This window comes from Adiantum capillus-veneris, chromosome 20 (assembly GCF_014529385.1).
Source record: "Adiantum capillus-veneris isolate H3 chromosome 20, ASM1452938v2, whole genome shotgun sequence".
NCBI classification, from domain to species: domain Eukaryota; kingdom Viridiplantae; phylum Streptophyta; class Polypodiopsida; order Polypodiales; family Pteridaceae; genus Adiantum; species Adiantum capillus-veneris.
The window spans coordinates 109,452,411-109,464,201 of NC_140950.1; positions in this window are offsets into that span (position 1 = coordinate 109,452,411).

An 11,791-nucleotide genomic window follows, 5' to 3' on the forward strand; every position below is an offset into this window, starting at 1 on the left:
CTACTAGGTATCACTTGGACTATGTTGACTATTGTTTTACCCTTGTTTAAAGGATTTTTTGGACAATCTTCAAGGAAGTGTCCTCCTTTTTGCAGCATTGTATACAGAAAGGTTCAACTGACTTAATGTTCTTGTCAGGCTCTGGGCATTCATTTTTTCAGTGATCATCTGCACCACAGTTATGACAGTTCCTAGCTCTTGGTTTAATCATGGGTCTTACCATCGGAGGCCTAGCACCTTGATTAGCTACATAGTATATCGGTGCAAGCTCTGGTGTAGTATAAGTCATAGATTCTTCCATTGGTGGTGGATGTGAATTATACCAATCTCCTTCTACCATTACTATAGATGGACTAGGCTCAGCATAGGGTGTAATAGGCACTAGTGCTTGTTCATTTATGACTCCCTCTGAATGCATGTACTTTAAAAGCACTGCATTATTTCCAGGATATTGGAGGTTGTTGATCCAACACGGATTGAGGTCTTTCCATACCCATCGGTAGTCTTTGAGTTGGGGCCATACATATTAGGGTGATATCTATACATGGGTTGTCCTTGTGGCCTCATAGGCATGTATTGAACATTCCCATCAAACTTTGGTCCATAATAGCACTCATTGGTCTCATGGTTGATCCATTTACCTTTGATTGCACACCAATTATGCGGCCTAATTGGTTGTCCCTGTTGTTGAGGTATCCCTTACCCTGGTCCCCTCATAGGTGCTTTTTGCATGTTATTCATCATTTCATTCATCCTTTTGAGCATGTCTCTATGGTTGTAAGTAGTGCTACAGCAACGGTTCCCACTTGTGCTAGTTTAGTGGATACTATTTTCTCACTTAGATTATCTTTAGGGACGTCTTCTTCATTGAAAATATCACAATTGACTCCTAAGTCAATAGCATCTGAGACACACTCTTCTTGGGTCATATGTTTCTTGCTATACAATATAGCATGAAGTTCTTTATTTAGCAGTCAATGATACTAATCTTTCTTCTACAGGTATTTCTAGTTCTAGGCATCTTGCAATGTATTGTTTCATTCTAGTTTCATAATCCCTAATAGCCTCACCTTGTTTCTTTTTGAAGCTATAGATTTGAGCCACAATATTATGTTTGATCTCCGTTTTGGAACATGCAGCTACAAATCCTTGAGCTAATGAAATTAAATCCATGATTGACATTGGTGGAATGTTTTGGAACCATGTCAGTGCTTTTCCTTCTAATGTCATTCCAAATCCCTCGAATTGAGTATGAAAATCAAATATGCATTTTTCTCTTAGCACTTGTTTAGAGCTTGCTAAGTGGTCATATGGATCCCTAGATCCACTATATTTTATGACCCATTTTTGAAAATCAGCTGGTCTGACACGTCTATTTGGTTCAACTCCCGGTCCCCTGGTAGTTGGTCTTGTTCTGAGTCCTTCAAACCAGTCTGTTGGAAATAGTGACTCATGTAGGCCTGGACTGGCTTTAGTGTCACTTGGTTTTCTTCGTGATGAGGTAGTTTCGGGTTTTTTAACATTACTCTCAAAAGATATCTCTCGGAGTTCATCTCTTGGAATAGTTTTTGGTCCTTGGCCCAATATCCAATCCCTTATAGAGTACTCTTGGTATTTGGTTTGTTCCACCTCCTCAGGACTCATCATAACAAAGTTATTGTTATAGCAATCCCTAAATAGGTAGGTTGGTATATCTGTTGAACCCTTGTCTTTGATTTTGAAGATATAGATGATCTTCATGGGTGTTAACTGTCCTGATTTGGCATGCAAAGTCCATAGAAGATCTTTGACGTTTCTATCCTCCCAACAATAGACTCCGATCCTATGATTATCCGTGCTAAACCGTTTCAAGGGCTTCAAATCAACTTGATCATATCCCTCAAGTCCTAAAGTCAGTGGTCCTTCTTTTGCTGCCATATCTAGAATTATGGTATTTACTTCTAAACCCCATTTGTCTATCACATCAGGGTTTTTCACTTGTAAATAAGGAGTTCCATTTTTATCCATAGACATTTTTCCTTGTTTGTTTGCCCTAATTTCCTCTTCAAACTCTATGTCATGGTCATCAATGTGAATAGCATACTCTTCATTAGGATCCAGGTAAACCTGAGCTCCATGGTGATTAGTCTTATAAAAGGTGTGTATATGCTTATACCGCACTATTGTTCCGATTTTTGAATGAGTCGAATAGGAAGATATTTCAGATGTTGATTCTGAAAAAGTGTTTGAGACTTCTTCCAAGATAGTGTCCAAGTGATCTCCTTGATTCACACTCTCTTGGGTGGATACTCTACTAGCGGTCTCTCTAAATATGCCTTGATTTGCTAGTATGCGACCAGATCTAAGGTTCATATAGACTTGTGAAGCCCTGGATAGAGTACTTATTGTCGGATTGACTTGTTATCAGTTTCTTCCTCTTGACGTGATTGCAACTCTTGTCAAGCTTCAAATTCCTTGTTTGCAACCTGATTCATGTATCAGTTTTAATCAAGTTAGCTTTCTTTCACAAAGACTGTACAATTTTTGCTAATTATTGTTGGTCTATGTGTATCACTTCAATTTGAGCTAGGTGAGTTAGCACTTGAAACTTTTAGATTCTACTTTAGCAAAAAGCCAAAGGACTAATCTATAACTTGAAAACTGAGTGAACATGTACCAACTTGGATCCAATTGAACGCAAAATTGCTCGGTGGCCTTGTATTATGTTGGTCCAACACTTTACAAGCTTCTCTGTGTATCAAAAGTAAATAATCACGATTATTTAATTTTCTCAATTTTTTGTACTTTTTGGCTTTATTAGCCAAGTATTCAACTTGTTAAGGTCTTTGGACAAGTTTCACTGAGTTTGACCAAAATTTGTTCAAGTTATCAACTATTTTGTGTTCGCCGACTCTGTTTTCAAGACTGGCTTAAGTCTCACTTTTGTGATCCAAATTTCACCAAATTTGATTTATGTGGTCTACTTGATATGCTTGACCTTGTGGTATGCTCAAATGTGCAAAAATGTCCAAGTTCAACTTCAGCTCCCTAGCCAAGTTTCATTAAGTTTGGATAATTACTATTCAAATGGTCAACAGTTTTGTGTCTGTATACTAACTTTGCAAATTTAGCCACAATTTTCACTTCAATGATCCAAATCTTACCAAATTTGATTTGTGGGCTTAATATAACATGCTAAAACTAGTGGTATGCTCGGTCTTAAGCTATACGGTTTTAAAAAGAAAGTTTTGACTCTAGGTGATCCAAATTCTATGGGCCTTTACAAAAGATGTTTGTACACATGCATAGAGTCTCTGGTATCAACCTTGGCCACTTTTGAGGTGAAAGTAAATAATCGTGATTATTTACTTTTGGCCTAAAATGAGGACTTTTTTCAATTTTTCCAGTGGACAGTCTTTTCATGAGCTATTTTAAGTCTCTAAGTCAAGTCAAAACTTTATTTGGCTTAAAATGTCAAGAAAAAGTAAATAGTCTGAGTTTTTGCAAACTCTTGAAATTTTACATCAAATGCGTCCTTAAGCTTACCCAATGGTACATACAACTTTTAAAGCGTAATCTCCAGCTGGCTTCAATGGTGGACAGTCTTTTGGTGCTATTTCTATCCGTAGACTGGAAATCCTGCAACTTCACATAAACAACTTACAATTGATTCTTTTGGAGAGAGCAATGTTCTATGATCCCACCTCAAATTCTACCTACCCTACTCCTAAGCTCTACTGCAATGGGGTTGTGGAAAGTGTCCACAAACACTCATTTTCTTGTATTTTATCGTTTTCTAAGCCTTGATCTCAAGACTTGTCTTGTCCATCAATCATTCTGAAAATCCTAATCTAATGCTACAATCCTAAAAGGTATTTAGCAAGTACAACCTACTTCCAAGCTACCTCTACACAACAAAAAACAACAATCTTAAGCTATGCGGTGTGACCGAGATGAAAACACACATAATCCTCTATAATGACCCGACACACACTCTTGGGATGATACACACACACATACACACACTATGGGGCACCACTCGGCTTACACAACCCACCTGGCCGAGACAGGGAATACACCGATGGAGTGACAGGAGAGAGACTATCCTTTTGTCCAATCCACACACAGAGAGAGAGACACACACACACAAAAAAAAAAAAAAAAACTCAGCTCAAAAGAGGAGAATTTCTGATGTTTAGATACAATTGAGCTTGGACCAACACAAATGGGGAAAATAGCTCACACAATATGGGTAAAATATGCCAAATACAATCACAAATTGGAATAGAAGCTTTGCTCATAGGAGGAACTTACACAACCAAAATAGTAGAAAAATAGTGAGAAATTTGGAAAAATGGATAGTTCTATCGCATTCGGAACGGCCCAAAACCCCAGTCTACAATGTCAAAGTGCTCAAATCCGACCTCGGATGAGCAGTTTATGACCAAAACAGGCTCCAAAATGAGCAAAAACACAGTTGCGGCTGTTCCTCCTCTTCTCTCCACATTTTTTCTAGTCTTCTCTCAGGTTTTTCAGTTCCCACACTTAGCTTTATTACTTGTGCAACCTTGGCCTTTTAGTTGACCTCAAATGGACCCCGAACAGGCCAAAAAGTGGCCTCGCAGTGCATAGTTGTCACCCTGCTGCATCCATCCGTACACCTGGCACTCAAGTTTTTCCAATAATGCATCCCGCAACCACGTGAAGTGGCCCCAAAATATGGTCCTCATGATGACCTTTTTGCATAATTAATACAAGAAAACACCCACGTTGTGTCTGTACTTATCCACGTGCAAGTCTTGACCCCATTCGACCTCCTGACATCACTAGATGCCATCTGACGCACCTGCTTACCTCATGTCATTGGCACGCGGATAGCTTCCTCAAGAAGTTTTATGCGCTAAAAACTCCTCATTATTGTATAAAAAACACATTGGTACTGGTGACGATGAAAATCGATGCACTATGTACATGCTGTCCTACCTGTACACATGTGGGCCCCACGTAACCACCTGGCTCTGGAAAATGGGCAATCCTTTATTTGATGCACCATGCATGTGTATATACATATGCACAATCACTTGCTCCAAAAAACTCCTGGCATAATTTGCCCATCCCCTAGCCTGCTAGATCATTCATGATCAGCAACAACAAAAAGAGATATGAGACTCGCCGCATCACAAGTCTCCTCATCCCTCACATACACTACTTGCTCCACAGACAGCTCATCTTGCTTCACCATCATCAATCTAGCATGATAAAATTTAAGAAGCAATCCATTCACCCTTGACTTATGTAAAATCCCATCTAGGTTAGCCAACTGATATGTACCATTCGAAAAACACTCCACTACCTTGAAAGGGCCTTCCCACTTAATTTGAAACTTCTTTTGGAAGGTGTTGTTCAGCTTACTATTTAGCACAAAACCAAGTCATGTTTCTTGATACCCTTACTTTTGACCTTTTCATTTATCTTTTCCAAAGCCTTATCTTGCATTTGCGCATAATGTTCCAATGCACTCATCCTATCCACATGAGCCTCTTGTAACTGTAAGAGCCTCTCTTTGCATGCATCACTAGGCGACCCAAGCAACTTCTCTAGCATCTTGACGGCATGCAACTCTACCTCCATAGGAAATAGTGCTTCATTTCCATATACCAAATGAAATGGAGTAAACCCTGTACCTATCTTTACCGAAGGTCCGTAAGCCCATAATGTACTAGGCAATTCCAAATCCCAATTCTTTCCTTGGTGCTCTGTCACTTTCGAAAGGATTTGTACCAACTCACCATAGAACCTTTTATTTAAGCCATTACACTGCGGGTAATAAAAAGTGGTATACTAGTGCCTAATCTTCATCTTTGCACATAAAAAGTCTAGCAATTTAGCTCTAAATCCTGGCCCCTTATCTGAAAGTAGCTCCAATGGCACCCCAAACTTGCAACATATTTCATCATACACAAATTTTGCCACATCCTTTGTAGTGATTTGTTTTACTGCTATAGCCTCTCCCATCTAGAGAGATAGTCCATTGTAGTCAAAATATAGCTTTTGCCCGTGCTTGTGATAGGTAATGGGCCTATTGCATCAATCCCCCACTTTTCAAACACATCAAATGCCATAATGGTTTTTCGTGATTTGGAGTTTGACTTGAATGCCTAGAAATGGCCCGGAAGTAGTCTCTTATGGAAACTCCATCCTAAAGGCATCTATCATACAATGATGCATATGAAGATTTGGTATAGCCCCCTTAACAAGATATGGAAAAAACAATGACTGGAGGAAAGATGGGAGCAAGTAATGGAGAACATCTGGAAGCCAAAGGTTCTACAGCACACGAAGGTATTTTTATGGAAGGTAATTTGGGGTGCTCTACCGACGGGGGTGAAGATTCAGGAGAGAGGGATTGGGTCAGATTCATGCTTGGGGTGCAGGTTGGCTAGTGAAGATCTGACCCACCTATTCATGGGATGCCCGACTATCAAAGGCCTTGCAAAGGGAAAATATGCAAGTGGATACAAAAAACATGGAAAATTGGTTTTTTCAAGAGTGATCTATTCCTTGGAGGTAAGAATTCAGGTAGTCGTGCCCTCCTCATCAGGACTTAAATCATCAGGTAATTCTTCTTACGTAATGTATGGAAGACAAGGAACCGTCGTGTGTTTGAAGGAAGTTTTGAGGTGGCAAGCTTCACAGAAATTATACAAGAAAGCAAAGTGCTAATATGGATGCTCGGGTGCAAGCAAAACTCAGAGGATTGGTCTCGGACTACTTGTGCCTTGTTGTTAGCAGATGGAAAGCCTAGGAAGGGGGAAATCTTGGCCATTGGTAAATAGAAGATCTCAAAAGAACATGATAATTGATCTTGTGTATCAAGGACAAGGGGGTGGGTCGGTAGGGGTGGCTACCCAGATAGCCGATGTAATTATGGTCCCTGGATGATGTCATGGCTCAACACGAGCATGTGAAGACCTTGTAATTTTTTGGGTTGATCAATATAATTCACTCACAATTGTGAGTTTTGCAAGAAAAAAAAGGCTTACCCCTTGCCTTTTCCTTTCTTCCCCCACCATTCAACTTTTGAATGCTTCAAAAAGTACCCCCCAAGGACCTGTTGCTCATGCCGTCTGTGCTCACACATACACATACTTGTTGTAAACTTGTTTGGCCATTCTAGATTGGAGTTTTGATTTGCTATCACCAAAACCCTCGAACTCAGCTATATTCACACCATCTCACGGCCTTGAGTGACGAGCTATCAAATCCAAAAAATCAACCCGGACTCGCCTCCGTCACGATTGTCTTCCAACATGAACTGGGCATATCTCAGCACCTATGTCTCCGAACATGAAGCCTCAAATTCATCTAATTTCCCATGTTGCATACAAAATTTTAAAAGCCTTGACAAGCTCAAAGAAACTCTTGCCGGTACGCCTACTGAGGCGATCAAGTTGGCACACACCCGCCTCCGATAAATCTTCATTTGGCCATAACTTTCCTTTTGAGACTTTGATTAACAATCCAAGAAGATCGACATGCTTCATAACTTGATCTTTATACATCTATGTGCCTAGGCCACCTGTTCCCAGTTGTCCCATCCATCAGGGATTTGCAACACCTTCTAACTTCAAACTTCAATATTTTTCCCCACGGGGCTCTGTTCGACGAGCCGTCTAGACTGGCTTCAAGAGCACATTGAGCACCACATTCTAGAGCATTGACTCAACACTTTGAGCACCTTTACTTGCTATCCCAACTAAAGCTTGATCAAATAGCCTTGATTTTGTTTTTGCTCTACAAATAGTTACATGTCTAGGTTTAGCATGAACTATCCACAACAAATATCGAGCATTAGTTTTCTCCCAACATAGACTCCCACTTGTGGATTATCAATTGGTATATGATTTAGAGGCTTTATAACAATTTGATAGTAGCCTTCCAAGTCCATTACTAGTAGTCCATACTTGGTGTTCATGTCCACAATGAGTGTATCAAACTTTAGTCCCCATTTATCCACATTGTTAGGATTCATAATCTTTAGATATTGGTCTCCATTTTGATCCATGTAATAGGTTTCCTATGTTTTGGCTCTAGCCTCCTTTTCAAGTTCAGCACTATGGCCATTGAATTTAACCACATACTCCTCTTTAATAGGATCTAGATAGATCTTAGCTCCATGAGTACTCATCTTACAAAAGGTCAATATATGTTTTAAATTTGACATAGTTTCAACACTCCATTGAGTGGAAAAAACGACATGACTGAAGTTAAATCAAAATCTGTTCTAGACACTTCTTCTATTTTTGTCTATGGAGAGCCTCCTTCAAATTAGAAACGATATGGAATTTGCATGGGCCTTGTAAGGAAGCCTAATTTCAAGGGTTTAAGTCTAATAGTGTGCATGGTTAAGGGGATAAGTGCATTTATTAGGCTATGTTTTCATAGATTTTTTGCTGGGCCCAAGTAGGGGATGGAGCTAAGAAGTCATCTTTGCTCTGTATGGTTAGAGAGTGATGGGAGAAAAGGTGGAATGCCATTAACTCCCGAGTCAACATTTGTAATGGAATATGGCTATAACATTGACTGTAGCAAAAATTGAAATTATAATAGTGAGAATTTCCTTTAAGAGAATTCTTAAAGAGCATAAGAAGAGTAATTGATCAAAGTTAGCAAAATGAGCATTACACCTATTTATCTTGGCATGAACAATACTTGTAAAATAGAGAGAGAAAGGATTAGAGTAATTGAAAACAATTGAGGACCAGATTTTTTATATGTCATGTTTGTAGTAATGAGATCTTGTCCAAAACATGAATTCTGCTAAGATCTCATTCCAGTTTATGCACTATGAAGTGTAGCTTGCACAATTGGTGGACCTTCTAGGTAAAAACTCAATGTACGGCATAGCTTAGATTCTCCATGTTTTAATGGAGCTTAGATCATGCAGAGAACCATTTTGAACTTGAAGGCAATGAGGCACAAGCTTGGGAAAGCTTTGTTGCAAGCAAATCAATAGCAAGGGAAGCAACGGTCCAATTGACAAGGAGATTGCAAAATCAAGCAAGGTGAAAGCCTGTAGGTACCAATTTGTGAATAGGGCCACAAGTAGCAAGGCTCAAACACATACACACTCACATAGTGAGTGAGGTTGCGAGCTAGAGCAAAACACCCAAGCCAAATAGACCCACACACACTCACAGGTTGTCTCGCAAGTTACAGGGTCTGTTGCTTGTTGTCAAAATTGTATGAAAACTCGAAAGAGGACAAAAATCAAATCTAATTTTAGAAAATAAATAAAAATAAGCTTATACACATTGTGTGTGCAATGCTTTGCTCCCATGATGCCCTCAACCATCCGGTCCTGACTCTCTGTCTAAATCTTGCATTATTCCTGTCAAAACGACTATTAAGGAACACCAAATTGCAACTCTCTTCATATCACAAATTTTCAAACACCATGGATTACCAACATCCATTGTGTCAAGTAGAGATCCTAGAATGACCATTAATTTTTGGAAAGGTCTCTTTGAAATCTAGAAACAAGATTGAATTTCTCGTCGGCCTATTATCCACAAACGGATGGCCAAAGTGAGATATACAATCTTATGATACTCGATCTACTAAAGACTTATGTTACAAAGGTAGATCAACGCTTACAATGGTAAAAGTACTTACCTCTTGTAGAGTATGCCTACAATAATATTGTACATACCTCTACGGGAAAAGCACCTTTTGAGATAATAGAGGGAAGACCAAAAAGTCCCTTGCTACTTAAAGTACATGGGAAGATATTCGCTGCCGATGAGTATAGCCATGACCTACAAGAATCTTTTCAAAAGATTAAGGAGGCTATATGGGTGTATGCATGATTAGGTGTACCCAGTTTTGGTAGATTATGCAGCTTTAGACTGAAAAAAATCAAGCTTTTTATGTAAATGTTATTGCATGACACCCTAGCTATACTCATTTCTAAGAGCCAAGAATTAGTTTCCACATAAAAGGCATAAGTACTAACATACCAAAAAGGCCCAATTTCTAAAAAAACTATAGAAAATAGTACTTTTTGTGTGTAAGGAATCTCTTGGTTTGACATGTCATGCCTTGTCACAACATTGTGATGCTAGCATAGATTCTTATATAAGTCTCTTATCACTTATTTAATTTTGATACAAACTTGTACATAAATCCTGCATATGCTTAAAGAGAATATTTAGAATTATTGGATTTTTTTTCTCATTTCTTTAAATTATTAGTAATTATCTTTGTAAAAAACTTCACTAATTCTTACATCACTATTTCTACACAAGATATATATAGATGCAAGGCTAATTTCTCAAGATACTCCGGTCATTTGATAGATATATTTATGTGGAATGTGGTGAGATGAAAAAAATCATACTTCAACAATTGAATTTTGGCAAATCTTCCTTGGAAAATTTACGTAGAATAATAATAAATGATATTCAACTCTTCTAAAAATTATAATAAATAAAATAATTCTTATTTTCTCATGGAATTGATATATATTATAGTTTGTGGTACAAGGAGCCCATAGAAAAAATATTGTGTGCAATTAGGCTTCATAAGCTTACCTTTTATCCATTTTACTTATTTACAACCTTTGGATTATCCTTAGTGTACATCTTAGGGTCACAAATTTATCAAAGATTGAAAATTTGGCATTTTTCACTCTCCAAGGGTATATTATAGCATCTTAGTCCTAGTTGGCCATGCTAGCATATGAGGTGTAGACAAATGTCTTGAACACTTTGAGTATCACACTTTCCACCTAATTGCCAAAATTGGGTACACTTGATGAATTTTATGTATATAGAGAAGAGGTAACAAGGAATTGTGATTTAGAGGTATTAGAGAGAGGCATAGAGATGGTATATGTACATGTAGAGTTCATATAAGAGCTATGGAAGTGAGAGGGGAGGTTAATGGTGAAGAGGGTGAGAGAAGCATGGAAGGTGCAAGTTTGAGTGAGGTATGGAAAGAAATGAGTGTGTGTATGTGTGTGTGTGTGTGGAAGTAAATGGAGGTGAGCGAAAACTAAGGTGACTTGTGAAAAAAAGTGGAAAGATTGGGGTCCACCAAAAAAATCGTATCTCATCGGTGGCAACTCCAAAAATTATGAAAAATTTTGAGGTGATTATTCAGCTTGTAAGATAAATTTTTTATTTTGATCACTTCCTCAAATTCAAAGTGGAGGTAGATGCCAAAAATCCCACCAAAATGTCTTCTTTTTCTCCTACAAAAGTCTTCAATGGCCCCCCTTTTGTTGAATTTACATAATCCTCCAAGAGTGAGCCCCTCCTTGCATGAGAGCATCACCTTATAGATTCTTGAGGGTTTGAAGTTATGCATGGATTATGATTATTCACTAATATGATATATGGATATGATATGAAAAAATAGGTTAGTATATAAACAATTTAAGAATCTAGAATAATGTCAGATGTATATAAATATAAAATAGAAAAAAGAAATATATGAAAATATAGAGAATCAATGTACTTAGCATTCTCAAACAAATAACGCACACCTAGGTAAAAATATTTAAATAAATACCAAAATAACTACAATAAAAAAGCTCTATATTTAAGCCCTATATACAATGAATTATTTACACTCAAATGGGCCATAATTTTTAAAAAAAACTTTTATTTATTTTTTAGTCTCAACTAGCCTAGTGACTAGTTAGGAGAGGGTTTTAAGGAGATATGGGGAAAGTCCCCTAACTCACACACGTCTATGTACAATGAAAAGGTAGGGATAGCCATAGTGTTTGGGTGATTTTGGTAGGGTG